Consider the following 27,303-nt stretch of genomic DNA (forward strand, 5'->3'; position numbering starts at 1 on the left):
GGTGATCTGTGAAAATAAGGTCTACCCATTGATACATATGACCTATCCAGGCCTCCAGATGTCTGACCCAGGATGGACTAATTTGAACAGAACCTGGCTTCTATATATTAAAACATTAGAATAATTGGAATTTACTCCAGCGTGGATTTTGATGCAGATTTCTTGAGAGTGTACTGATTAGTTTAGAAGGAAATGTAATTTTGTTTGATAATTATAGGAAAGAAATTATTTTTTAAGAATCGGTGAATTTATGTGTCAAGATAAAGACTTGTGTTTGAATATTTTATTAATAATGGTAACAGATTTGACAATTAAAAGAGAATGACTTATTTCTAGTTTTAAAGGACCATAATGGCCTAAGCAAACTGGTTCTTGTATTACTAAACTTTATTATGCCCCATTTAAAATATTTTCAGTTATATACAAATGTATTCCTCTTTATGAATCTCTGTTTTTAAGCTCTGCTAGACAGAAGAATGGCAGTGAAGGCAGAGGACCTACTCAATCTTCTGAGGGTTAATTGAGCTCGTAAATAGGATTAAGCTTCATTCCCACCCTGAGGCCTGTCATTTTTTTTTTTTTCTGTCTTGTTAAATGAATGTAGCCTATTGTTCCATATTAAGAAAGTCTATTTTTAATCTGTGTGACCTCTCATCCAAGCCAACTGGAACCAATCCCACCAGGCCTTGTGAAGCTCTTAAAAAAAAGAAAAAATCATTTTGGGTACATTCCATTAATAATTCTTGAGATACAGTTGTGTGGTTGTTTCTGTGTGTGCTTTAAGTAGACATCTTCTATTCTGATCCATGTTGCTATGTAAATACAGCCTGGTGGAATTAATCTTGCTGCTCATCTTCCACCTTGTGATGACAAAAATCTCCAAGGGGAGACACTTTTGAAAGAGCCTCCTGTTGGTTCATTCATTCCAGAAATACATATCGAGCAGCAACATATACTAGGTGTCTTTTTAGGTTCTATCAAGGAAGCAGTTTATGAATAAGGCATGTTCCTTTCCCTGAAGGAACTTAGTCTCAATGTTTTATTGGGCCAGCATCTTCCTTTTCCTCTTCTCAATTGAGAATTTCTTAAACCACCTTATTCAGAAAGCTTACCAGGAAAAGAATCAAAGTATCAAAATGTATGTTCTCAGGATCTGAAATGGGGTGCAATTAATTTATTTTAAAAAAATCATAATTGGGGCGCCTGGATGGCGCAGTCGGTTAAGCGTCCGACTTCAGCCAGGTCACGATCTCGCGGTCCGTGAGTTCGAGCCCCGCGTCAGGCTCTGGGCTGATGGCTCGGAGCCTGGAGCCTGTTTCCGATTCTGTGTCTCCCTCTCTCTCTGCCCTCCCCCGTTCATGCTCTGTCTCTCTCTGTCCCAAAAAAAAAAAAAAAAAAAAAAAAATCATAATTAATCACATAAGTATTCGTGTGTAATTGTATCCAACACATAATATTTTCATATAACTCCCTTATACCACCAGCATCTGTATTGCCCCTAAAGAGTGGGCCCAATGCCATTGGTATACTTTCTAGCACATCTGCTTCCTATCTGTGTGGCCTTGAGCAAGTTACTTAACCTCCTCATTTTCCCATTTCTAAAGTATAAATAAAGAAGCTGCCGTGTTGTTGTTGTAAGGCAACAATGCTTGGCACAAAATAGGCCCTGAAAAAATGGTAGCTGTTTTTTATGATAATTAGTTGTGCTTATAACTACCATGTGTACAAGCCAAATAGAAGCTAGCTGTGTTACTACTGCCCATGTCTGATCCAAGAGCTCTTAAATGCTTCCTCAGGGCACCAATTAACAGTTAAGCAGCCATCCATGTGGAAAAAAGAGATCACTTTCTCTGTAAGCCTTTGAGTGAGTTACTTCAGACAGAAGTTATCACAGCACACACAGAGTTGGTCATATTTTAACCTGTCGTTAGAAATTCCTGTCTCTATTAGGGTGAAGTTCTCTCTTGTGAACAGATAATCTTCAACTTTCACAGTTTGTCCATGAGAAATGTATACCCTGCATCCTATTTTCCTAGGACTATATTATCCCCTACGTCCCTAGTCCCTGGGGTAATTGGATAGTGTCTTCCCAATTCCCACCCTTCCTCCCTCACCCCCTACACACAGTCCTGTCAACACTGCCTTCTAATCAACCCTCGTCCCTTCTCCCTGCCATTGCATTAATGCAGTCCTCCACTTCCCATGGACTTTTGCCACAGCAACCAGAACTGGTTTCCCTGACTCAACCTGTCATTACACCAGTCTACTCTCTACACTGTCACCAGAGTGATGTTTGAAAAGCACCACCTGATCGTATCAATTTCTGCTTTAACTTTTTCCTCCTCCTGGCTCTCTACAGGGTAAGGTCAAATTGCCTGCATCATACCTGGCCATTTGTAATCTGGAAGCAGTCTAATGTATTGTGCTAGATAATGTCCGTTTTGTCACCCAGATCTACTACTTCTTGTCACCTCTGTGCCCTGGAGGCTGACCAGTGTGGACAGAAAGAACCAGGGGACTGCCCACCTTTTTGTCTTCCCTATTCCTTCAATTCCCTTCCCTGTTCCTTCCCTATTCCACCAAAAAGAGGAGACTGGGAGGAGAGGAAGGCAGGGTGTGACACTGGGGCTGTGGAGTTGGGTAGTTAGCCCCCATCTATTTCCCAAGGAGTCCCTGCCAGCTTCTCTTAGGTGACTCTTTCCACACAAGTCCCAGGTACTGAAAACCATTCTCTCCTCTGGCCTTTGTGGCTTCCCTAAATTTATATACAATTCTGTTACCAAACTTTCCTCAGTTACCCAATGTAGCATCGGTTTCCTGTGAGGGGTCTCACCAATATACCTACCAATATTTTCTCCCCTTTCTCTTCCTTTGTGTTGGTTTGCTGGTTTGTTCATCCAACTTCAGCCATCTCATACAGCCGCAGAGCCCTTTCTAGCTCTGTGTCTTACTTTTGCCTGCATCATGCAACTACCTTTCAAAAATATAGATGATAGGCAGAGATAGAAAAAGAGATAAATGGCTTATTCAGAGGGAAAAAGATATGGACATTCATCCTAAATGAATATAATTTCATTTAATTGCGTGGGAGAGAAAAATGTCTACACTGATGATTTAGAATGTGTCCTCTATTGCATAGATGCCTATAAAATTAGCATTGCATTTTAGTCACCCAAGTGTGACTGAGCATCTTTGAAAAGTAGCGGTATAAAGTAATATGAAATCTGTCATTCTAAAGTTAAATCACAGAACACCTCGCAAATTTTGTCAGAATGCATGGCAGCTCTGAAAAATAGACCATTATTATATTAACCAAAAATGGCAAAGTTTTTGCCCTGAGTGTCTTGAAAATTCTGCTTGTTTTATTAGATCCAACAATATTGTCTCCTTAATGAATTACTTCCTAAGCAGAGTTAGTCGTTGATTTTTCCGTGCCCCTAGAAAACTCTGTGTTTGTTACTGCAATCTTATTGTCTTGCTTTGTGGTATGCCCTCATGTCTAGGCCATGAGCTTTTCTAGATAAGGAATATTGTCTGTGTGCCCTATAATTAAAACAGCTAATAAGCACATAAGTGAGTGTTCTGTAAATACATGTTAACCAATAAATTATAACTACAAAGATGCTTTGACTTCAATCTTAATGATTTAATGTTAATACAGTTTAAAAACTTATATAACTCACTCTCCCCCCCCTCCCATTACTCCTACTACCCCCATAACTGCCAAATATTTCAGCTGGGTAATTAATTAATGGTGTTATTTGTGGACCTATCTCATACAAATATGTAAAGCGCACCATTGAGAAAGATGACTTAGAATCTGACTTTGTTTGCATTCCTTGGTCATTTTTCTTAGAATGTTTGTACTCCTGCCTTTAGGTTAATTTGTTGGCCAGAAAATGTTAAAATCAAGATAATGAATAATTATAGCCTGAAACACTTGTGAAAGATAGCTTTCAGAAGCATATAACAGATTCACAGTCTCTCCACATTTTGTGTTGTGGCTAGTAAGGCAGAACATAGAAATCAAATACTTCTTTGTGACAAATGTGTGAGGGGAAAAATCAGGGTTTTCATAATTTCATTCCAAGTTCCTTGTAAACACACCTAATAACAAAGCCCAGATTTGGTGCCTTTTGGTATTAATTTTCTCAGCTGCCTTTGATCACTGAGAAGAGAAATACAGATGACAAAAACAAAAACACAAAAACCCAAAACTGAAATGCAAAGATATTCCCCCTTTTCCAATCTGATTATCATTGCTTGATTCATGGAATTATCCATGCGATGTATTCTGCTCTAAATCGGGTTTCAATATCTACAGATATTGGGATTTAATGAAAGAACAAAAATATGACCGCTCTATTTCAGTTTTCCTTTGAAACATTCTGCTCCATATCATGTCTCCATTTTAGTACGGATCAGACTGGTTTTAGTGCTGTCTCACTAGACCGTAAGCATCTTGAAAGATGGAATTTCGTTTTATTCAACTTACACTCCCAATGTATGACATTACAGTAGTTGCTTGATATTTGATAAATAAATGAATAAACAAGATCTTTTTTAAAAAGAATCAACAAATGCTTTACTCCATACATGTAATACTCCCAGAGCCAGATGCAGAATCTTATCATTCTATTCTAAGTGAAGTGCTTTCGTGACTGCAAAGACCCCCAGCTGTTTTACAGGGTTCGGCAGGATCTGAAAATTGTCTTTATCTGGCCAGGCTGGGCTTTGGCCAACATTCCAAACTCTTTATTCCCTTTCACTCTCCAAAAATGAATTTCATTATTTTTATACTAGTAGCTTATAAATACTCACTTGCTCCACTTTTCTTAGTATTATGGTCTCTGTTTGCTTGCTTTTTTATGAGGAAGGAATTTAGGGTATGCCCACACATAACCTCTCAGTTTCTCTGAAACCCAATGTAAACTAATCCATGAAACGTTGGCTGTGGTTGACTGAGCTATTGAGAGGAAACACATTAGCTTTCAGGTATCAAGGAGTTCATGAAAAATATAAGTAAGCTATTCTTAAATGCCAAAAATCTTGAATTCATAGGATATTTTTCAGTACAGATAATTTTCTAAATCTGTTTCTAAATGTTCTGTTGGTATTTCATTTATTACCAAGTAGGAAAAGTAAATCTAGTATGTCACCAGAACCAATCAAACGTATTTCCTTTCCTTCCCAATGATATTTCAAGCAGCACAGGTACGTGATAATTTCTCTTTAATGCGTTGCAGTTTGAATGATTCCCCCTGTACTTGGAGTGGTCTTCTCAGGTCTCCATAGCCAAAGGTGGCTGGATCTTTCTATGACATGTAGTGATCCCTGTGATGTATTCCTGTTCATGAATTATCTTCCCTATCAGGCTCGGAGCTCTTGAAGGTATAAACACCCTCCATTTTATCTTTGTCACCCTGCACCCAGTGTAGGATCCTTGCACAAGCAGATACCCAAACAATAGTTTTGAATCATGCATGCACTACATTAATCTTAAGTCTATCAACCACCATAACTCTTCACATTTGACGAGCTTAAAACTTCTTCCTCCAAAAAGCCTTGTGCACATTCTGTTCCCTGCTTCATCCCTTGAAAGAATGGCTATCAGGACTGGGAAGAGGGAGCGAGGAACTACCCGTGCATACTAATGAGGCAGTTTTGCATTTCGGTATTTTAATTGACATTGACCTTTTATCACTAGAAAAATTAACGTGTCCTTCCAATCTTCCCTGAAGAACAATTTATTAAAAGGCCCCTTTCCATCAGTTTTGTTTTACAGAGCAATAGAAGAACTTCCACATAGTTTGAAAATATTATCATTTTTAGATGCCCTCAAATATTTACTTTTACAGAATTCACAGTGCACAGTTTGCAGTTCAGTTACTTTTATTAATAATATGAATACATAGACAAATATGTACCCACAAGATAGTTGTACATTGATTCTACTTTCTTAGGGAGGTGCATGTACTTTGGAAAGGTACACATAACAAGTATTACTTTGACCTGAGTGTGAAATGACCTACCACTCTACTGGTATGACTGTGCTTTTCTTCTCTCACTGACCCTCCTTTGGTTTGAAGGACTCTGATTTGTTTTTCTAGAGGCAAAACTTTGAGATCAATATCTCTCCCAGATGGATGCATAAATATTTCTATTGTAGACTAAAAATCACATTTTGAGATGTGGTTTATCTAAATGAGAAATCCAAGGCAGTTATTAACAACCATAACGAATTTACTCATGTCCAAGACAAGGCTGGTGCCCATTTTGTTGTGGGAAGGCTGTGCCGAACACCAGTCTGGCTATTTCAGGAGAATGGATCATGAATTCAAAAAACTATTTTCTCCTGATTACTGTAATCAGATAGAAAAGATTTTATAGGGCGCCTGAGTGGCCCAGTCAGTTGAGCATCCAACGTCATTTCAGGTCATGATCTCATAGTTCATGAGTTCAAGCCCCACATTGGACTCTGTGCTGACAGCTCAGAACCTGGAGCCTGTTTGGATTCTGTGTCTCCCTCTCTCTCTGCTCCTTCCCCACTAGTGCTCTGTCTCTCTCCACCTCTCAAAAATAAAGAAACATAAGTAAATAAATAAATAAATAAATAAATAAAGATTTTCTAGAATTCTAGGAGTGATGTTTAAGCAAAATGATCCCCTAAAGCCCCCACTTACCCACCACAATGGGGTTTTGATTTTTGTTTTAAAATTTTGTCTAACCAGAAAACACATTCCAGTGACTTCCAACTGCTAATATTATAAGCTTCTTTTTAATATAAATGTTCAATCAATTCTTTCCTAGGGATTTAAGGAAACTAGTAAATGGAGGATAATAGTACAGTTCTTCACTTCTTTAATTTACCTCTTTAAGTCTCTGGTCTTCTTGGATATATTTATCCAAATATTTTCTCTGCTATGCTATGATTTCCTGAAAGGCAGACATTTTCTCTTCATCTGCATAATGCCAGCCTCTTAGAAGGTCTTTGACTTAATGTTTGTAGAATGAATGGTTGAATGAATAATAACAGCAAGCATTTACTCTGTGCCTGCACTTTCCTAAGCACTTTATAGATACAAACTCAGTAAATCCTCTAGCAACCCTATAAGGTAAGTGTTACTGTTTTCCATATTATAGAGAGGAGGCACCTGAGATTCAGAGGTTGCGTAAAATACCCAAAGTCACACTTTGCCCGAGGCAGGATTCAAAGCAAACAACACAGACTAGTATGCATGCTCTTAACTACTATGCTGTATGCTGTATGTAGTGGTTAAATGCCAAGACTCCTCAGGCTGACGAATAAATTTTTCCATAACCTGACCTTGACCTTCCTTCCCAACCTTATCTCCCATTCTCTTCTAACATGTACCTTCCGCTGTAGCCATGGTAGCAACAACACTTTTCCCCTAAATTTGCTTCTACGTAACTTGACCTTTGATCCTCCTATTTCCCTTCCATAAATTAACTCCCTCAGCTCCTAAGGTCTCATTTGGGTCTCACCTTCACCATGAAGTCTTCTATGATGACTCCTGCTCATATTAATTTTATGCTTTCTGAAATATGGCCATTTTCATACTTAATGATATATATGGATTGTCGTTTTCTGTCGAGTGATTCGTCTCAGCATTGCCTCCAATAGTCTTAAGCATGTTTTTAAAAGTCACTACCCTGGACGCCTGGGTAGCTTAGTTGGTTAAGCGTTCAACTTCCACTCGGGTCATAATCTCACCATTCATGGGTTCAAGCCCTGCACGGGGCTCTGTGCTGACAGCTTGGAGCCTGGGGCTGTGTCTCCCTCTCTCTCTGCCCCTTCCCCACTCGTGCTCTGTCACTCTCTGTTTCTCAAAAATAAATAAACATAAAAAAAAATTTAAATCATTTAGCATAACGCCGTACACCTAAAAAGGGTATTTTTAATAAATAAACTTTATTTTTTAGAGCAGTTTTAGATTCACAGAAAAATTTAGTGGCAAGTACAGCTCAAATATATGACATTCGTTTAAAGGCAAAACTATGGATTTGGTAAAAAGATCAGGGGTTGGGGATAGAGAGGTATGAATTGATGAAGCACAGAGGATATGGGGGATAGGGAAGCTTTTCTGTGTGATACTGGAATGATACAGCATGTAGGAGCACCTGGGTGGCTCAGTTCGTTGAGTGTCTGACTCCTGACTTCCACTCAGGTCATGATCACAGGGTCCTTGGGATCGAGCCCCACATAGGGCTCCATGCTGAGCCTGGAGCTTGCTTAAGATTCTCTCTCTCTCTCCCTCTGCCCCATTACCCCACTCTTTCTCTCTCTGTCTCTAGAAATGAAATGAAATTAAACGAAACGAAACGAAATGAAACAAAATAAAATAAAATAAAATAAAATAAAATAAAATAAAATAAAATAAAATAAAATAAAACAAAAAATAATGGTACAGTGTGTAGGGTTTTCAGATTGGCTTCTTTCAATTAGTAATATGCATTTAAGGTTCCTCCATGTCTTTTCATAATTTGATAGCTCATTTCTTTGTAGCACTAATATTTCACTATATTGATATACCTTAGTTTAAAGAGCTTATTTAATACATTCTTTTGTTTGTTATGTTTTTAAAGTTTAGTCATTTATTTTGAGAGCGAGCGAGCGAGCGAGCGAGTGTGCTCAAGTGGGGGAGGGGTGGGGAGGGAGGGTAGAGAGAGAATCCCAAGCAGAGCAGACTCCATGCTGTCACTGCAGAGCCCAGCATGGGGCTTGAACCCACAAACTGTGAGATTATGACCTGAGCTGAAATCAAGAGTCAGACTCTTAACCGACTAAGCCTCCCAGGTGCCCCTTATTTAATACATTTGTAATATAAACACTTAAAAAAAAAAAAAACTTCACTGATCATAAAATATATTACACACTCCACTTATTTCAATCTTTATCCTTTCTTCTTTAGGCAAAAGTAATTCTGTTCTCTTAACCATTGACTTTCATTACTTCATTTCTTTCCTTTGGAATTTCTTCAAGTTTTCAAAATAAAAATATTACTACTAAATATATGTGTGTGTATATATATATATATATGACAACAGCTGTTATTTATTGTGTACTACCATATAATCTCTGAAAAGAGAGCTAGATGACTCCTTATACTAAGCTACACAGAACATCAATCCCTCTGGCTCCAAAGCTTATGTGTTTTCTACTTCTTCAGCTCAACATTGCCATTTCTTCGACCTCCAAGTGTTGTAATAAAAGTGTGATCAAAATTAGTAAAACTGTAATAATTCATATAATTTATATGATCTACTTATTTCTGTCCTTATGCCTTTGCTCCTGAAGTTTACTGTTCCCAAAACATTCTTCTATTATCTTTTTTCTCCAAACCATACTCTTCCTTCAAGGACTCACTTGAGTGACACTTTTTCTACCAAGCCATCTCTAATTGCCCTACCCTTTGATGAACTCTTCCTTTGAGTCAGACAGGTTTCACTGCTCATCTTATCTTCTGCCCCTGAAAGGAGCAGCCTAGTATCTTGCGACCCCTTATTCTAACCCATGGCTGGAGTCTGTTGGACCAGAGGCAGGCAAGTGGGGGTGGGGGTCACACTTGACTCAAGGTCAGAGAATAACTGGCTGACCAGTGGACAACTTCTTTCTCTCTTTCTGCCCATCTCTCCTTTCTCTCTCTCAATCTCTCTCTCTCTCTCTCTCTCTCTCTCTGTGTGTGTGTGTGTGTGTGTGTGTATTTCTCAGTTAAATTATGAGCTGAAGAAACAGTCAAACTACAACAGATGCTTTGGCTAAAAATTCATATGCACTGTGAGGTAAAGTAATAGGAAACCATCCTGCAAAGAAGAGCAGAAAAATGGCACAATTGGGCCAAGACAGAGAAGTGAGAGACAATGCAAACTAGAGAAAGAGATAAAAAAGTAGCTGTTTCAATCCCACGTGTCAGCTGCAACTCTCAGGAGGTCTCTGCCCCACGTCTGCACAGTATCTCCGTATCCTCATGCCTCAGGCTTTTCGTTGGACCTATAACATGAACTAGTTCCTTGCACTCACATAATTAGGCATCCTTCTCCAAACCCTTATTGAATGTACAATTAGTATCAAAAATACTCTGTTATTTAATGTTACCTGATATCTTCCATCATTCTCTGCTTCTTCTATATGTACACTATCCCCCCAAATATGTTGTAAAAGAGCCTCCATGAAGAGCCAGGACGCCCTTTTGTTTGCTATTTAGTTTGTTTTACGCCACAAGACCTACCAAAAACTAATTATTTAGTGAAGGTTCAATAACATTTTATTTTTTCATAGTTACACTGCCTTTAATGCTGAAGAGCTATATTACTGCTTCATAATTACCTGCAACCGTAGAACATCTGTCCCAACTCTCTTAGCGACACTCATCTACATCAGGACCATCTTATCTTGTATTTATGAGACCCATGGATTTTCTCTTTTCCCTTGACCAAATAAATCATCTCCGTTTAAAAACCACACTCAACTTCATCCTGAACATGCCATTCAGTTTCTAATTGACATTGTAATTTGCTTGAGCCAAGTGCTGCTGCCCCAGACAATTTAATACTTTCAATAGACTGTATTCACATTCCCTCATTCCACTAAACACAATTAGTAAGATATTAAGTAATAATATCTAACATTGTGAATCCACAAGAAGGAACAAAAAACAAGCAGGCAGGGGGTGAGACACTTGACACATTTTTTTTAAGAAAGTATCTTTAAGAGAAAAAAATAAAAATTCTGCTTGGCATACCTGTATTCTATGACTTAGTATTTTTTAATTAAAAAAAGTCACCCATGTGGGTTCCATTTCAGCGATTTTCCCCCCTAAGATCTCTAACGGCTGTATTCTAACTGCAATGATGAGGACACTAGCTTTCATCTATGCAAAACAAACATCAGCTAGGTAACCCAAAGTGGGGGGGGGGGGGGGGATGGGGAGGATGAAAGGCTTTTCTCTTTTATAACTTTAGTAAAGTGGGAAGCTGACTTGCTTATCATACACGGGAAATTGCATTATTTTGTAATACTTTGGAGCACCCGATTTGGGGGCCTTTACCAAAAAAAGGCATCTCGGTCTAATTTGTGACCCTGACACTGAGATGGCACTCATCCTTCTGCAGCTAATCAAGAGCCGTTCTCCCAGATGGTCCATGACAACAGAACATAAACAGAGCAGTGACCTCCTCAGCCTCACATGCAGGGTGCGCCCTGAGCTTTTTGTGATGCAGACAAGAGGACTGTGACACAGAGACCTTAGAAATGTCTTTCCAAATGGAGATAGTCTGACTCACGTACAGATGTCTTCAGGCATTCCAAAAGCATTCCCATCTAGAATGTAAGCCAATTTTGAAAAATGCCTGCAGATCCCAGATATTGAGACATTTTCCTAAAGGAAACAAAATATAAAATTTCAGCGAAGTAAGTTTAGTTAGATTACAGATAGAAGTTAAAGGAAGCCATAGTTCCTTTCTTTTCTCTTTCTCTTTATTTTTTTTTTTTTCTAGTAGGACTTAAGTGAGCCAAGCTAACAGCACTGATCCATAGAAAGAATTCCACATCTGGAAAGTCTTTGCTCCATCTGTGGTAGGTTTCCAGCCTTTTGCTCTTTCTCTTCCATTTCCCGTGACTTCAGCTTACCTCTCTTTTGTTTTCTTTAGTGAAATTATTCAACCCTTAGGGGTTTTGGGGTTTTATTTTGTTTTGTTTTGTTTTTAGGAGGAAGGAGAGCAAAGGAATACTTCATAATGTGTTTTGATTCTCTAAAATTTAGTCTCATTTATATTTCTTGAAGTTTCTGCATAAGTGATATAGATAGTAAAAACTACAAATATCTGATCAACTCTATGGAATTATATTTTAGAAATGCATTAGGTAGACAATGCTTTGATTTTTATGGTTGTACTTATTGGTCTTATTTTAATGGTTTTGATATTGGTCTTAATGGTTTTAATATTGGTCTTAGACTTCTAATTTGAGAGTCTTATTTTGTTTACCTCAAGTGATAGAAGTTAATATCATAGAATACATAGAAATAAAGTTGCATGTTTGTATCATAGCACTCATTGATATCGTATTTAATATAATTCAGAAGCAATGTTTAGTATGGAAGTGCTGTCTCACCACATCCCCTCCTCAGCCTTAAGTGCATTAAATGGCATTGATGTTTGGAGTTTCTTTTCTTGTCTGTCCTTATGCATTCTCATGGGAATCTCACCCAACTAAAGCTATATCTCCACAATCTCCAGCCCCAGCCTGTCAGCCAAGCCACCCTCTTCACCTTCAGCTGCCCCTGAGACGGGATCACAGAATTACCCACACCCCACATCCTGCACTTTCTACTGAAGTGTTTTTGCTAATACTCTTACCTTTTCCTGAAGGTTCCTTTCATACTGTTTCCAAATTTCTATATTTACCTCCTCTTTGAAACCTCCCATGACCTCCTATACTCTGAAATCAGCTCTTTTCCCCAGAACTCTCAAATAGTAGACTTGAAGTTCTCACAAGGGTTTTATTCCTTTATATTCTTTATCATGATTATTAAGGCTTATTCTATTATATAATAAAACCCACGTCTAGTTTGTTTTTAAATTCCTGCACATAAAGGACACTCAATTATTTTTTGTTTGAAAGAAAATGGCATTTTTAATTTGAAAATAAAAGCATAGCTTTTTAATGCAATGTTTATTAAAATGTGCATCATAATTTTCTAGAATGCTTGTTTAAGAATTCAGATTCCTAGGTGCCTCCAGGCCTACTGACTCAGAGTCTCATAGACTCAAGAATCTTAAAGGTAATATACTCCCCAGAGAGTTCTAGTCCAAATAAAGTTTGAGGCATCACTGGTTCATGTCAGTGAAAGTTTTCTGGTTATTCTTCCTCCACATGCATATAATCTTAATACATACTTCAAAGTTTGTACCGCATAAAAAAATCCTAAGGCTTAAGACAAATGATCGTGACACTGAATGGCTAGTAAAAGGTCATATTTTATTATAAATATAACCAGAAATATCTCTGCATGTCTTTTTTTACCAGATAGTGTACTGGGCTTATAAAAATATTTAAGACACTATCCTCAAAGAGCATACAGTCAAAGTGAGAGAAAAGATACATATGAAAAGTCTATTAAACAAGCAGAGTAATCAAAGACGCCATATTATGTTCATATAGTTTCACATATTTGCCACTAGCCAACTTTATCATTATCCAATCAGTTAAATATAACAACGTTTTAAAGCAGTAAACATATTTGGACGTCCTAGCCAGAGCAATTAGGCAGAAGAAGGAAAAACAGGAAGGTTTTGTGGGGGGAGAAATAAAAGGCATCCATTTTGGAAAGGAAGAAAAAAAAATGTCACTATTTGCAGATACCATGATATTATATGTAGAAAACCCTAAAAACTGCATTAGACAATGGTTAGAGCTAATAAATGAGGTCAGTAAAGTTTCAGGATACAAAATTAATACAGAAAAATCTCTTGCATTTCTATACACTAATAATGAGCTATCAGAGAAATTAAGAAAATAATCCCATTGAAATTACATCAAAAAGAATTTTAAAAACCTAGGAATAAATTTAATCAAGAAGGTGAAAGACCTGTATGTTGAAAACTTACAAGACCTTAATGCAAAAAATTGAAGAAGATACAAATAAATAGAAAGATATTCCACGTTCATGGGTTCAAAGAATTAATATTGTTAAAATGCCCATAACTACCCAAAGCAACATGCAGACAGTGCAATTCCTATCAAAATTCCAATGGCATTTTTCATAGAAGTAGAACAATTAGTCCCAAAATTTGTGTGGAAATATAAAAGACCCCAAATAGCCAAAGTAATCTTAAGGAAGAACAAAGCCAGAGACATCACCCTCCCTGATTTTAAACTGTGTTACAAAACTATAGTCATTGAAACAGTATAGTACCAGCATAAAAATAGACAAATAGGTCAATGGAACAGAACAGAGAGCCCAGAAATAAGCCTCTAAATATATGGTCAATAAATTTGCCACAAATAGGCCAAGAATATACAATGGGGAAAGGATGGTCTCTTCAACAAATAGTTCTGGGAAAACTGGACAGCGACATGCAAAAGAATGAAACTGGACCACTTTCTTACACTGTACCCAAAAATTAACTTGAAATGAATTAAAAACTTAAATATAAAACTTGAAGCCATAAAACTCCTAGGAGAAAACATAGGTGGTAAACTCCTTCACATAAGTCTTGGCAATGATTTTTTTTTGAATCTGACCCCGAAAGCAAAAATAAACAAGCAGAACCACATTAAGCTAAAAAGTTCCTGCACAGCAAAGGAAACCATCAACAGAATGGAAAGGCAACCTACCGAAAGGGATAAAATATTTACAAATCCTATATTGATAAAGAGCTAATATCCAAAACATGTAAAGAACTCATACACCTCAATCGCAAATAAATAAATAAATAAATAAATAAATAAATAAATAAATAATTCAATTAAAAAATGAGTAGAAGATCTGAATAGACACTTTTTTTCCCAAAAAAAGACATGCAAATGACCAATAGGTATATAAAAAGATGCTCTACTTCATTAAGCATCAGGGAAATGCTAATCAAAACTGCAATGAGATATCACCTCATACCTGTTAGAATGGCTATTCTCAAAAAGAGCAGAAATGACAAGTATTGGCAAGGATGTGGAGAAAAGGGAACTTTGTGTGCACTGTTGCTTGGAATATAAGTTGGTACAGCCTCTGTGGGAAACAGGTTCCTCAAAAAATTAAAAATAGACCTACCATGTGATCCGGTAATTCTGCTTCAGGGTATTTATATTAAAAATAATGAAAATATTAATTTAAAAAGATATATGCACCTCCATGTTCATTGCAGCATTATTTATAATAGCCAAGATATGTAAATAACCTGTCTATCAATGGACTAATGGATATATGTACAATGGAATACTACTCAGCCATAAAAAAAGAAATCTTGCCATTTGCGACAACATGGATGGACCTCAAGGCATTATGCTATGTGAAGTAAGTCAGATGAAGAAAGACAAATATTGTATGATCTCTTATATGTGGAATATTTTATATATACATGGACACGGAGAATAACAGAGAATAGAACAGACTGGTGTTTGCCAGAGGTAGGGGTTAGGGTGGGAGAAATGGGTGGATTTTTTTAGTTTAAATAAATTGAGCAAAAAATATATAGCAGTGGAAATAATCCCATCTGCAGACATGATAGGAGGAGAAAAAGAGAACAGAGACTATGCAATGAGAAACTGAATATCAGTAAGTAGGTTCACTCACATTCAATAAATAGATGTTTGCTTGGACCAGGTCCTTGTTTTATGTATAAATTTTTCCACAGCTCTCTATTTCCTCCTCTTCTCCTAGGCTAAACTTCCTCTCGGAATAGCCCAGCAGGTATTATCGAGAGCTTGTATGACAGAATTCTGAACTCTGTGAAATGAAGGACATTGGGGGTGAAGGGGTAATCCAGCATGCGGCAGTAACTCTGGACAGTCACACGAATGCCTTAGGGAAAAGGAAGAGACGGCAGGTGTGAAGATGTTCAGGGAGGGGCATGGGGTAATGACACAAACATTACCTAATTTCCGACTTGGTAATCCTAGAAACAGCGCAAGTGACCCTGAAAACTCATTACCACATATTGCTGAAAACTGATATAAATGTTCTAATTCTTCAGTAAGGTTACAGTCCTCAGCTTGCCCTTCATGGAATGTATTCTCCCTGCTCCAGGTTAGTGCAAGTGCAGCCAAACGTCAGCCTGTCCAGTTCTCTTCCCTACCACCTTTCTCCCTCACTTCTTCCCTCCTCCACTCGAAAGCTGAGAGCCCGGGGCCAAGGGAAAAAGGACTAGGAACAAGTGATATTGATGAGCACTGCTGTGCCTGCTCCTCCGGTTGAGTTGTCTAGGAACTTCCTTGGTCTAGACCTTGAGAACACATCCCTTGAGAATGCTTCCAGCCTGCTGAGCAACTTCGTGGTAACAACTAAGTGGCAAGATGCTCAAGACACTTGAAACAGTGAGCTAAAAGAGGTCACCTGGTCTGGAACGGTCCAGAGAAGATAAGGGTGAAATAAAAGCCTTGAAAAACTGGAAAGGGAGATCAAAGGCAATTCTAGGCATGGAAAACAGTGTTGGCAAAGTTAGAACAGTGGGAATGCACACGGCAGGGTGATGCAATTGTGCAGCCCAGCCAGCTGGAGCACGGAGTGTGTGTTTGGGAGAAGAGAAAACTGGGAAAATGGGATGGGTCCAGACTCATCAGGCCTTGGAGAGTGATTCTAATTTTTACTAAGAATAGTAAATCCTATTAAATTAATCAGTGGTATTACCCCAGTTGCAAAGATCTAGACATCCTTATTCTTAACTCTGTAGTCAGTAGTAAAGGAAAAAGAAACAGAAATCATTTTTTAGATGATGTACTACCATACCAGAAACCCATTAGATGATAACTATGATCACTATTTGTAAGGACTTTTAATATGTAGATATGACTTTTAATATGTAGCTATTACAGGGGATTTAGTAAATGAGGTTAGAAAAAAAGTCAGAAACTTTTGAGTTATGCTTTTGCTTTTGGTGATATGCTTTTAAAAAATGAATTCTGCTTTATTATAATTCAACCAAGTGACATCATGGAGATAAAGAAGAGATATATGAGTTTAGAGAACTAACGAAAATAGCTGCTTCTAAAGATCTCCAGTTTTCTGATTTTAGAGCAAATCATCATCCTAAGAAATGCTAACCATTTCCTAAAAACTAGCTAGATAAAAAGGTTTACTTTAGAATAATCATATTTTACACTTAAATGACAAAATGGCCTGTGCTGTTTCCTGCCACCATCCATCCTTTGTTTTTCTTTGAATATTTCAGTTTTCAGTGTTCTTACATCACTGATGATCTATAGTCTTGGTACCAGATGTGAACCACTCACTGTGCATGAAGCTCCAAAGGCAAAAATGCTTCCATTTCCTTTCAACATTTTTTTCCAATTTCCAGCTTGAGATATTAAAACTGCTTACTATGTTGTTCTTCCACATAAATAACAAATAGTAAGAAATGTGCAAATACCAACAATTGTTTATATTTTTTAACGTTTATTTATTTTTGAGACAGAGAGAGACAGAGCATGAATGGGGGAGGGTCAGAGAGGGAGGGAGACACAGAATCCGAAACAGGCTCCAGGCTCTGAACTGTCAGCACAGAACCCAGCGCGGGGCTCGAACTCACGGACTGTGAGATCATGACCTGAGCCGAAGTCGGACACTTAACCGACTGAGCCACCCAGGTGCTCCATCAACAATTGTTTAATTCAGAGGCTGATTAAATAATTCACAAAACAGTGATTTTACCTTTTCTCTCCATCTAGATACACGAGAGCTAAATTAACACCCATTGAAATACTCAAGCAATTATTATCTCTACATATTTTATGCATATATTTAGAGCAAAGTTCCTAACCTGTTTATGGTGACCTTGTTTTTCCACTCTTCTGGTGACACATACCATTTTAAAATATAACAAAAATAGAGTCCTAGGAAATAAAACTGAGGGGAAAAAAGCAAAAACATAAAAAAGAGAAACAAAAGTGTTTTATCATTAGATTCAATAGACATAAAATTACTCTGTCCAACTACTATAAGAAGTTTCTAAATGCTTCCTCTAGATTTCTGTGCTCATCCCTGACCATTCATCCAGATTCTGGCCAGCCATTGGCCACACATTGAAAAGTCTCAAAGACCATGAAGGCCAAGCCAGTAGTGAGTGTGAGGAAAAATTAGGGTCAGAACCTCCTGAGTCTCCCATTCAAGATTAGGGAAGCAGTGCAGGCACCATATTTCTTCTATCTATTAATGAGGGTGCCCTCCCCCACCCCCCACAACTGGAAAAAAAGGAGGGAAAGGATTTTGTCTAAAAGAAGCACTTTCTAGCAATCTCCACTGCCCATTGTCATCTGCTTTTTTTCTTCAGTGGGAGTATGCTCGACTTTCTCTGCAGATTCCTTTTTTCAGGTGAAGTTTACAGATTGCCACTTCCTGTACAGCATAACCTATGCAAATGAGTAGTGATGTTGCATGTCCCTTAATAGTACTATTTTTCCCTTTCCCGGCTCTTCTTTTTACTTTCTTCTCCTGGCTTGTCTTCCTTTAGCTTTTTGTATGCCAGCCAGAAGAGTAAGAGTTTCATTTTCTTTCCTGTTGTTTTTTCTTGCTTCAAATATTTGCAAAGAGGTTTTTGTCTTACTATTTATCAGAAAGAGACTATGAAAGTTACATGTTCTTTTTCTGCTAATGTTAGCAGGATACCTGTTTACTTAAATAATCACTTTTTAAGATTCCATTAGGTGCCTTGGAAAGGAATATGTATCCATACAAATAACATATCCTAATACAATAGTGCAATCCAATAGTAATCTATCATTGAGTTGAAATATTTTTATTGCTTTGGCTAATAATATGCCAATACTAATAACATTGTGTGAAATTATACTAATAATTATCCAATATAGAATGAGTCTTTTTGTGATATCATTCAAATAAACTTTATTATTGGGGCACCAGGTGGCTCAGTTTGTTGAGTGTACAACTTTGGCTCAGGTCATGATCTCACAGTTCGTGGGTTCAAGCCCTATGTTGGGCTGTCACATGGACCCTGCTTTGGACTGTCTGTCTCCCTCTCTGTCTGTCTCTCCCCTGCTTGTGCGCGCTCTCTCTCTCTCTCTCTCTCTCTCTCTCTCACAAAAATAAATAAATCTTAAATAAATAAATAAATAAATAAATAAATAAATTTTATTATTGATAATATCTTAAGTGCCTTATTATAAAACTCTCATACAATATGACCCAGTAGCACAGTACTGGGATATCATTTCCATATATACATTCCATACATGCTCCAAGCCAGTGATCGTTCTCTAAGCAGCAGATTCCTCCCCACCTCTCTGCGAAGACTTACATCTGATTCTCAAAGATCCAGAGCTCCGATGATTTGCTTTTTATCCCAGAATTTTCAGTGATATCAAAATTTGAACCCTGAGCTTCTATTTCCCAATTCTGTCACCTCTATGTATTCTGTAAAATAAAATCCATTGATTTTTTTCGGTTGGTTTGTTTCTATTTTGCTTTTTTTTTTTATTTGTAGAAGTGATTTATTATGGACATTAACACTTATTTGGTTATTTATGTTGAAAATATTTCCTATTTATCATTTTGCTTTTTTTCATCACCTTCAAAATAGCTCCCATGTACGTTATAGTGAATCTCACTCTACCCGCCGCCACCACCCCCACCCCCCACCCGCATCCTCAGCCTCTAGCAAGCGCTGAGCTCGTGTCTGGCACTATAGTTGTGCCTTTTATAGAGTTACCTGTAAGTGGACAAAGGTGCTGTCACTATTATCTTACAAGTATTTGTGCAAACGTATGTTATCATTTCTTTTGACTAATACCTGAGTGGATTTAGTTGGTAAGGGTATGTTTAACCTTATAAGAAACTTCCAGACTTTTAAATTGGTTAAACCCTTTTACGTTCCCACCAGCAATATATAAGAATTCCAGTTGTCCCACATCCTATCCAACACTTGATAGGGTTAGTCTTTTTCATTTCAGTGTGTAGTGGTACCTCAATGTGTCTTTAATTTGCATTTCCCTAATGACTAATGAGATTGTGTATCTTCATGTACTTATTAGTCATCTTATACCTTCTTTTGTAAAGTGTTATTTCAAAATTTTTGCCCATTTGTTAAAATCTGATTATTTGTCTTTTTGTTAAGTTGAATTATAGGGATCTTTATATATTCTGGGTATATGTTTTGTAAATATTTTCTCCTAGCCAGGGGCTTGACTTTTTCTTTCCCTTGCAGTGTTTTTAAAAGAGCAAAGTCTTTTTTGTTCAATTTATCCTTTTTTTTAAAATGATTGATGCATATTGGGTCCTAAGAAAGCTTTGTCTCACTTAAGGCCACAAAAGTTCTTGTATAAGTCTTAAAATCCATGAACATGGTATATCTCTCTATTCAGGTAATTAATTGCTGTTAGCAGTGTTTTACAAACCATTCAGTGTATATGTTTTGGCACGCATATTTGTTAAATTTATCTCTAAGTATTTCATATTTTTTGATCATGTTGTAAATGAGATTTAGCAATGTTCATTGTTAACATACGGAAATACAATTGATTTTTGTATATTAACCTTGAATCCTATTAAATTCACTTTTTCTTTCCAGTTAATCTGACTAGAGATTAATCAATTTTGTTGATCTATCCAAAGAACCATCTTTTAATCTCTGTTGTTTGTTTTCAATTTCAATGATTTCTTCTCTTTATTACTTCCTTTCTTCCGCTAGCAGGTCCAGAGCAGAACTAATTTAGTGCCACTACTGAGGCATGACTCTTCTAGGGATTCTATCTAATACTCCATATTACATGAGGTCTCCTCATGCTGACTGGTGGAAACAGAAACTAATTGCAGCCCTGTGTGAGCGCCAGGGTGTTATCTGCCTGTTGACTTCCATTACTTCTTTCTCAAGTTTGGGAAAGTTCCTTCTACACCTGTGCAGATCAGTATTCAGTCAAAGGCTTGGGGAGACTCCTCTGCGGATCTGCAGAACTCACTATGTTGCTCTCTTTCCTTTGGTAGTCTGACCTGCAAATTCTAACTGCCTCAGTCTCCATAAACTCTGATCTCTGTCACCTCAAGATTCTCAGATTATGTTTGGTTTTCCTCTCTACACTCTGTGACCAGAAAATACTCTTAAAGCAGTAAGCTGTAGCAATGGTAGAGCTCATCTATTTCCTTTTACCCTCTTTCAGAAGTCACAGTCCTGAATTACCTACGTGCAATTTCTGAAAAACATTATTTTGTATTTGTTGTATGGGGGGGGGGGGGGGCGTGGGGTATATCATCAGAATCCTTTCATGGACAAAAGTTAAGGCAACCTGTAAAATAACTTTTTATGAAAACATTCAAACCAGCTGTTACTAGCAGTGTTTTGGGTCCTCTAAATAAATAACATTTATTAGTAATATGGTTGAAAAGGTATAATTAGGTTACATTAACCTAATTATCAATAGGTTATATTAACATAGAAAATATTTGTGTTCCTAGTTGTCTGACTTTGAAACTATTGCTGAATGTATATGCTTGAATACACCATTCAGCCATTATCCCAAATTGCTTTTGATTTTATTATTAGCATAGCATGTTATTAGAGGTTGTTGATAATTGTTATAATCCAAAGGATAACCACATCTGACATTCTTTAAGGAAACTTGTGGCAGTGAGTTTACATGAAGGTAAAATAAAGCATTTGAGTATTTAGTTTTGTTTCTCAGAAGTCTTATAATTCAGAATCCACAAAAGATTGATTTTTTTGGTTCTAACCTCAATATAAAGATACATACAAAACTAGTGTGAATTGAAATATATACAATTTAAAAGCAATTCAGATAGTCATACTGTAAATCTTTGGAGAGAAATTACATCACTGTAATTCTGTGTCATAATGTTGGACTCCTTTAATTCATAATGTACTGGAATTTTATATTGTGAAGAATGAATAATAGAAGAATAAAATGACAAAAGGAAGAATAGAAGAAAATGAAAAATAAGAGCAAGGAAATTATTTCCTCCTAAACTTAACTGTGTCTAAAATTTATTTTACCAGTAGATATCCTATTCTTTGCTAAGGCAACATAAATTTTGGATGAATTATTTCTTTAGTACTAGTATTGGTGATGCATCCTTGTTGATATTTCTATAGAATTAAAAGTATTTTAACGTTCTGAAATCATGACACAGGAGAAAATCTGAAATCATTCCATTAAAAAAAAATTCTGGGAGCATCACTTCCTCCTCTTCCCATTCTCTAGCACCTTTTCTTTCTTGTCTTTCTGCCAAAATTTCCAGTGCAGAAAACCAGAGTCAACTAATCAACAGAAAATGGAAAGGAAATAATTGAGAGACAAGTAAAGCAAAATAAACAAATGAACAACTCCAAAGAAACATATTCAAAGCAACTTGAAAATAGCTTGAGGACAGTATTAAAATGGCCAATTAATTTACTGATAGATTAGATTCTGTGGAGATAGTTTTGAGAAGTGGAATGAGACCACCTACGCCAGTAGAGTTGTAAACTTCCTTGTTCCACTTCAGTAGGACAGGCCCCATCCTGTGTGATTCTGTACCCTTTACTTCTGTCTCCCGCTTTGGACCAGAATCAGGGATCTAGTCAATCCCCTTTCCAGCAATCGTGAAAATACTGTTCCAAGATCACAAGGCTGTCAAGGGGCAGGACTGAAATAAGGTCTGTCTCTGCCTTAGTCTATTTGGTCTGCTTCAACAGAATGCCAGAGACCAGGTGGCTTGCAAACAACAAAAATTTGTTTTCTCACAGTCTAGAGGCAACGAAGTCGAAGATCAAGGTGCCCGCAGATTTGGTGTCTGGTGATAACCTACTTCCTGGTTGCCAGAGACCATCTTCTTCCTGAGCCCTCACATGGAGAAAAGGCAAGGAATACCCCAAATTCTCTTTTATAGGGCACTAATCCCGTTCATGATGGCTCAACTCTCATGACTTAATCACTTCCCAAAGGCCCCACCTTCTAATACTATCACATTGAGGATTAGTTTTCATCATATGAATTTGGAGGAGAACGAAAATATTCAGTATATAGCAGTTTCCTGTCTCAGAGGCAAGGTGACTTTTCTCAGCCCAGGTGAAGAACTTTGTTTCAGAAAGTCTAGTTAGTAATGAAATTCAGTAGTTCAAAAGGAAAGAAGGTGTCATTGTGTCAGTCAGGAAGAAAAGAATCTTTTTCTTTCCTTCTATTTGCTTCTTATTTTAGTGCACCCTTTCTCCTTATTCAACAGTATTCCCCCCGACAAGTTGCTTTTATTCTGACAGATAGTGTGATTTGGGTATATATCAGTAGTTGTAGAGAAATAGTCTCTGAATATCTTTGATTGTTAACTCCCATCACTAAAACTTTCTGAGCACAGAACCCCAATGTATACATTGATTTATAAACTTTATCCATAAATCACTATACTTGTATGCTCTGTATATTCGAAAAATAGAAATATATAAACAGCTATATAAGTAGATGAATATTCCAAGATTTTCTTCTTGCCTTCCAAGGAGACTCTTGTCTGTCCTCAGGTCAGAGATCAGCAATTTGAAGAAAATTGTCATTGTGGTCTATTGGTCTCCCAAGCATCACTACATACCTAATTGATAGTGTAAACAACCTTGCCTTGAACACTTCGGTTGAAAATATTTAACAATTTATCGTAGAGGAGGTTCTCAACCAAACTGAGTGTAATCCTTAGAGTTCCAATTATAGAAGCACACTAACAAATACAATTGCCACTTCCACCAGAGCAAATATACTCAATAGAGTCATGTTAAATAAACAAAATTCAGAATGAAAGCAGATATCGGCATCATGTAACCTACATGCTAGGTATTATTCATTGGAGAAACAGAAACCACTTATATATTCCTCAGAGTTACAGAAGCTTCATACTACAAATTCTTGTCGTGGGCTTTTGGATACTTAGATACACGATGGAGAACTTTTGTGGCGTTACAGCCCTTTAGGGAGATCTGTTATGCCAGGGTAGGCACTGTCATTCACTAAATCTGTTGTCCTGTTGCAGGGGCTCGATCTCTCATGGGGCTTAACCAAATGGGGTTTTAATAATTTCCTTCCTGTTCCAAAGACCCAGATCTGAGCATGGTATTGACTCTTAATAAACATTTCATTTCCCATCATTATTCATACTATTTTGAAAGAACCTACCAGCACCTTGGGTAGCCCTACTGCTCTAATTACTTCAAAAGAGGCTTAAATGAGTTGCATCAGCAAATAAGAGTGGCCATAAGATCAAAGTGGATTTATGCTACACAGGCTTGAAAAATAAGTTTTCTCTAGCATTAGATCAAAGCGTATGGGACCTAGAAAGACTATAAGGTTAAAAATTTTTGTTCTCAATAAGAAGACAAAATTTATCAATTACAGAAAATTAGATAAAATCTGTAATACATTACCAAAGTGGAATAGTTTTCTTAGATGGAAAATATTAGGGACATATTCGAGCCAGAGTCTGTAGCTTAACACAAACAAGAGTCCCCCAGGTCAGAAAGCCCCACCCATGGCTGAAACTGGCCCTTTATCACAATAAGGAACTGAGAAGTAATCAAAGCATAATGTTGCTCTTCTCATTTCTCTTATAATTCCCAGGAGGATCTTGAAAGAAATCAACAGATTTCTCATATTCCCACTTTCCCCATCTGCCAAGCTGAGATAACATTAACTATGGCATACTGTCTCTGTCTCTCAGAAGACACTTGGGTTATTTGGAACTTGTGGGAATAAAACTTGAGGAATTATTCTATAAACAGTAGATTTTGAAAAGCACTTTTTCTGCATATAACATTTCTTCTAATGGCCAATAAATACAGAAAACAAAAAAAAATAATTTAAAATTTACACTGTATCAGTGTTTTTACATCATTCCCATGATATGTGGCTGAGACTCATTTGCAAGGAGTTGAAATATATTCACAATGAAATTTGAATTTAATGAGCTTTCAGAAATAAGGTAACAAGTTGCGAGCCCTACTTTGGAATACAGTAAAATCAATAATTAAAGCCCACCTTGCTCAAAAACATTTGGCTATGCTCCCTTTCTCCAATCATCTGTCAATAAAAGTTACATTTATGTTGGTAAGGTTTCCTTTTTTTTTTTTTTTTTTAATATAATAACTTCTTAGGTTAGGTCCATGGACTGTTCTACCTAATGGAACCTGTGCTTAAAATAAGTAGGCTTTTTCAATACCTGCTGAGATGCGCTTCAGCGAAATACTAGTATTATTGTCTTTGAAAGAGAGGGTCACAGAGAAGAAGGAGGGTATTCTGGAACACCTTGGAGATCAGACCTGAGCGCCCTATCATTAAGCAATATGTGTTGACCAGGCCTTGGTTCTCTTGCTCACTGCCCTTCAATTCTCATAGGTGGGATCTTCTAAAACCCATCTGAGACTCAGGCTTCTTCCACACCATGGACCCTGTGGTGATTTTATTTAGCTAAGATTAAAGAGCTTTGGCCCATAGCTTGGTATCAGCTAACCCTAGATAAACACTAATGGGTCATTGTCATCACTGTCATTAATTTATGAACAATCCAGTTGATTGGGAAGCTGATGAGCTTTGGACGCAGACAGCTCTGGGTGTGAATCCTGGATCTGCCAGTTACTACCTGACCTTTCTCAAATCTCTTTCTCTGCCCTCCAATTTCCTCATCTCTGAGGAGGAGATAATAACACCTATAAGGGTCTGTGTCCATGGAGATCTATCTATCTACAGTGCTAGAAGAGGTTTTGGTACATCATAGGTACTCAATTAATGCTGTTTCCCTTTGTTGCTCCCTTTTCCCTTTCTGTGTTTAGGTATAGAAAGACTTCAATTTCATTACACTCTGTCACTTTGCATAACTCACACAATCCGTGGTTGATATTCATGCTAGGAATGGTTGCATGCTGTAAATCCATCCTGGAAATTTAGGTGAGGTCAGTACTTACGAGTAATTGGGAATCTAAGCTACCTTGCCTTCTTTTTGCTCCTGTATGCTTTGTACATGCGTCTATCCTAGAACTTATGACACTATTTTGAAATTATTTGTGGTCAGTGTGATTTCTCCTCAAAGACAGAGTTGACATCTTATTCATCCTCAACTTTCCCATGCCTGGCATAGAGTGTGGCTCACTAGTTGTCCTATGGTTACTTCATAATATTCATCTACAAACAGATCTGCCTTGTTCAGCCTGACCAGAAAATGAGTCAACCTGTTTCACAGTGCTCAGACCTCTTTGAAGGAGAAACAAATACGTGCACGCTCGCACGCGCGCGCACACACACACACACACACACACACACACACACACACAGACTTTGGGTACTTTGTTTTATTTATTTTTTAATTTTTTTTAACGTTTGTTTCTTTTTGAGACAGAGAGAGACAGAGCATGAACAGGGGAGGGTCAGAGAGAGGGAGACACAGAATCTGAAACAGGCTCCAGGCTCTGAGCTGTCGGCACAGAGCCCGACTCAGGGCTTGAACTCTCAGACCGTGAGATCATGACCTGAGCCGAAGTCGGACGCTTAACCGACTGAGCCACCCAGGCGCCCCCAGGGTACTTTGTTTTAAAATCGAGCCATGTATTGGGCAATCAGATTTTTTGAGATTTTTTTAATGGAGAATTTTCTCTCGGAATTGACCCCCCACAGGGACAGAGGTCTACATAACAGCAGTTAGCACTTCTTGCCTCCTCATCTATGTCCAGCCCAATGATAAGGCAAAGAAGACAATATCTACTGACATGCACATTCTCAGTTGGAGAGACTCATAAGCTTTAACAATTTGGGAACAATATGATTGAAAACTCGTGGGTTGCTAATAAGTAGTGGTACAAGTGTTAGTTATAACTAGTAAGCACAATCACACTATTGTAATTATCGTCCCTTGTATAATTAAGTTGTCAAAGTTGATGAGAAAGAGGATGCATGCTGTAGAAATCTGGAGACTCAGGAGATCAGTGTGGGCTGAAAATGATTTCATATAAAAATAATTATGATAATAATTAGCATTCACATGGTACCTTGCAATTTACAAAGTGCTTTTACAGCATTATCTAATTTTGCAAAGGTTATGAACTGGCCCTTAGATACTATGTGATGCCAATAGTAAGCCTCCATGCCAAACCTTGAAAGTTAAAAGATGGCATTTAGGGGATAGTGAGAAAAGAGAGGATTAATACTGCATTAAAAAGCAGAGAATCGGCCAAATTCATTGGAAAGAAATAGATTTCAGAAACTCAAAAACGTATCTTGTCAAAGAAACATTTGGCCCATATTTTGATTTCATGGTGCTTGGCACTTTTTTTATTCTTTGGGGGAGAGTTTTTGATGTGCAATTATAATTATGAAGTTTGCTCATTTGGAACCAAAAGATTCTCAAAACCAGGGGACAGTTGAACCCTATTGAGAGGCAAAACCTAGAATGATATGATGAAACCACCTAATGTAAGTAGAAGCATAGTTAGAGGGGAGGTATGAGGAGATGATTAATGTTTCCTTTAAAACTCAGGTATCCATTTCCTAGAGAATCCAGACTGATGTGTAGGATGCCGATGACAGCCATATTTTCCTTCCCAAACCCACAGCTAAAGGTTGACCTTTCTCTGTCATAAACGGCCTCCTCGAAAACCTTG

At 37.4% G+C, this 27,303-nt stretch overlaps 1 protein-coding gene across 7 annotated transcripts in view; it reads left to right on the plus strand.

Moving 5' to 3' along the window:
- The window catches only part of DLC1 (DLC1 Rho GTPase activating protein), a 564,853-nt gene that overhangs the window by 349,990 nt on the left and 187,560 nt on the right, over positions 1-27,303 (plus strand). The gene's annotated exons all lie outside the window — the stretch shown is intronic.

Source organism: Neofelis nebulosa, chromosome 3 (genome assembly GCF_028018385.1).
Source record: "Neofelis nebulosa isolate mNeoNeb1 chromosome 3, mNeoNeb1.pri, whole genome shotgun sequence".
Classification (NCBI taxonomy): domain Eukaryota; kingdom Metazoa; phylum Chordata; class Mammalia; order Carnivora; family Felidae; genus Neofelis; species Neofelis nebulosa.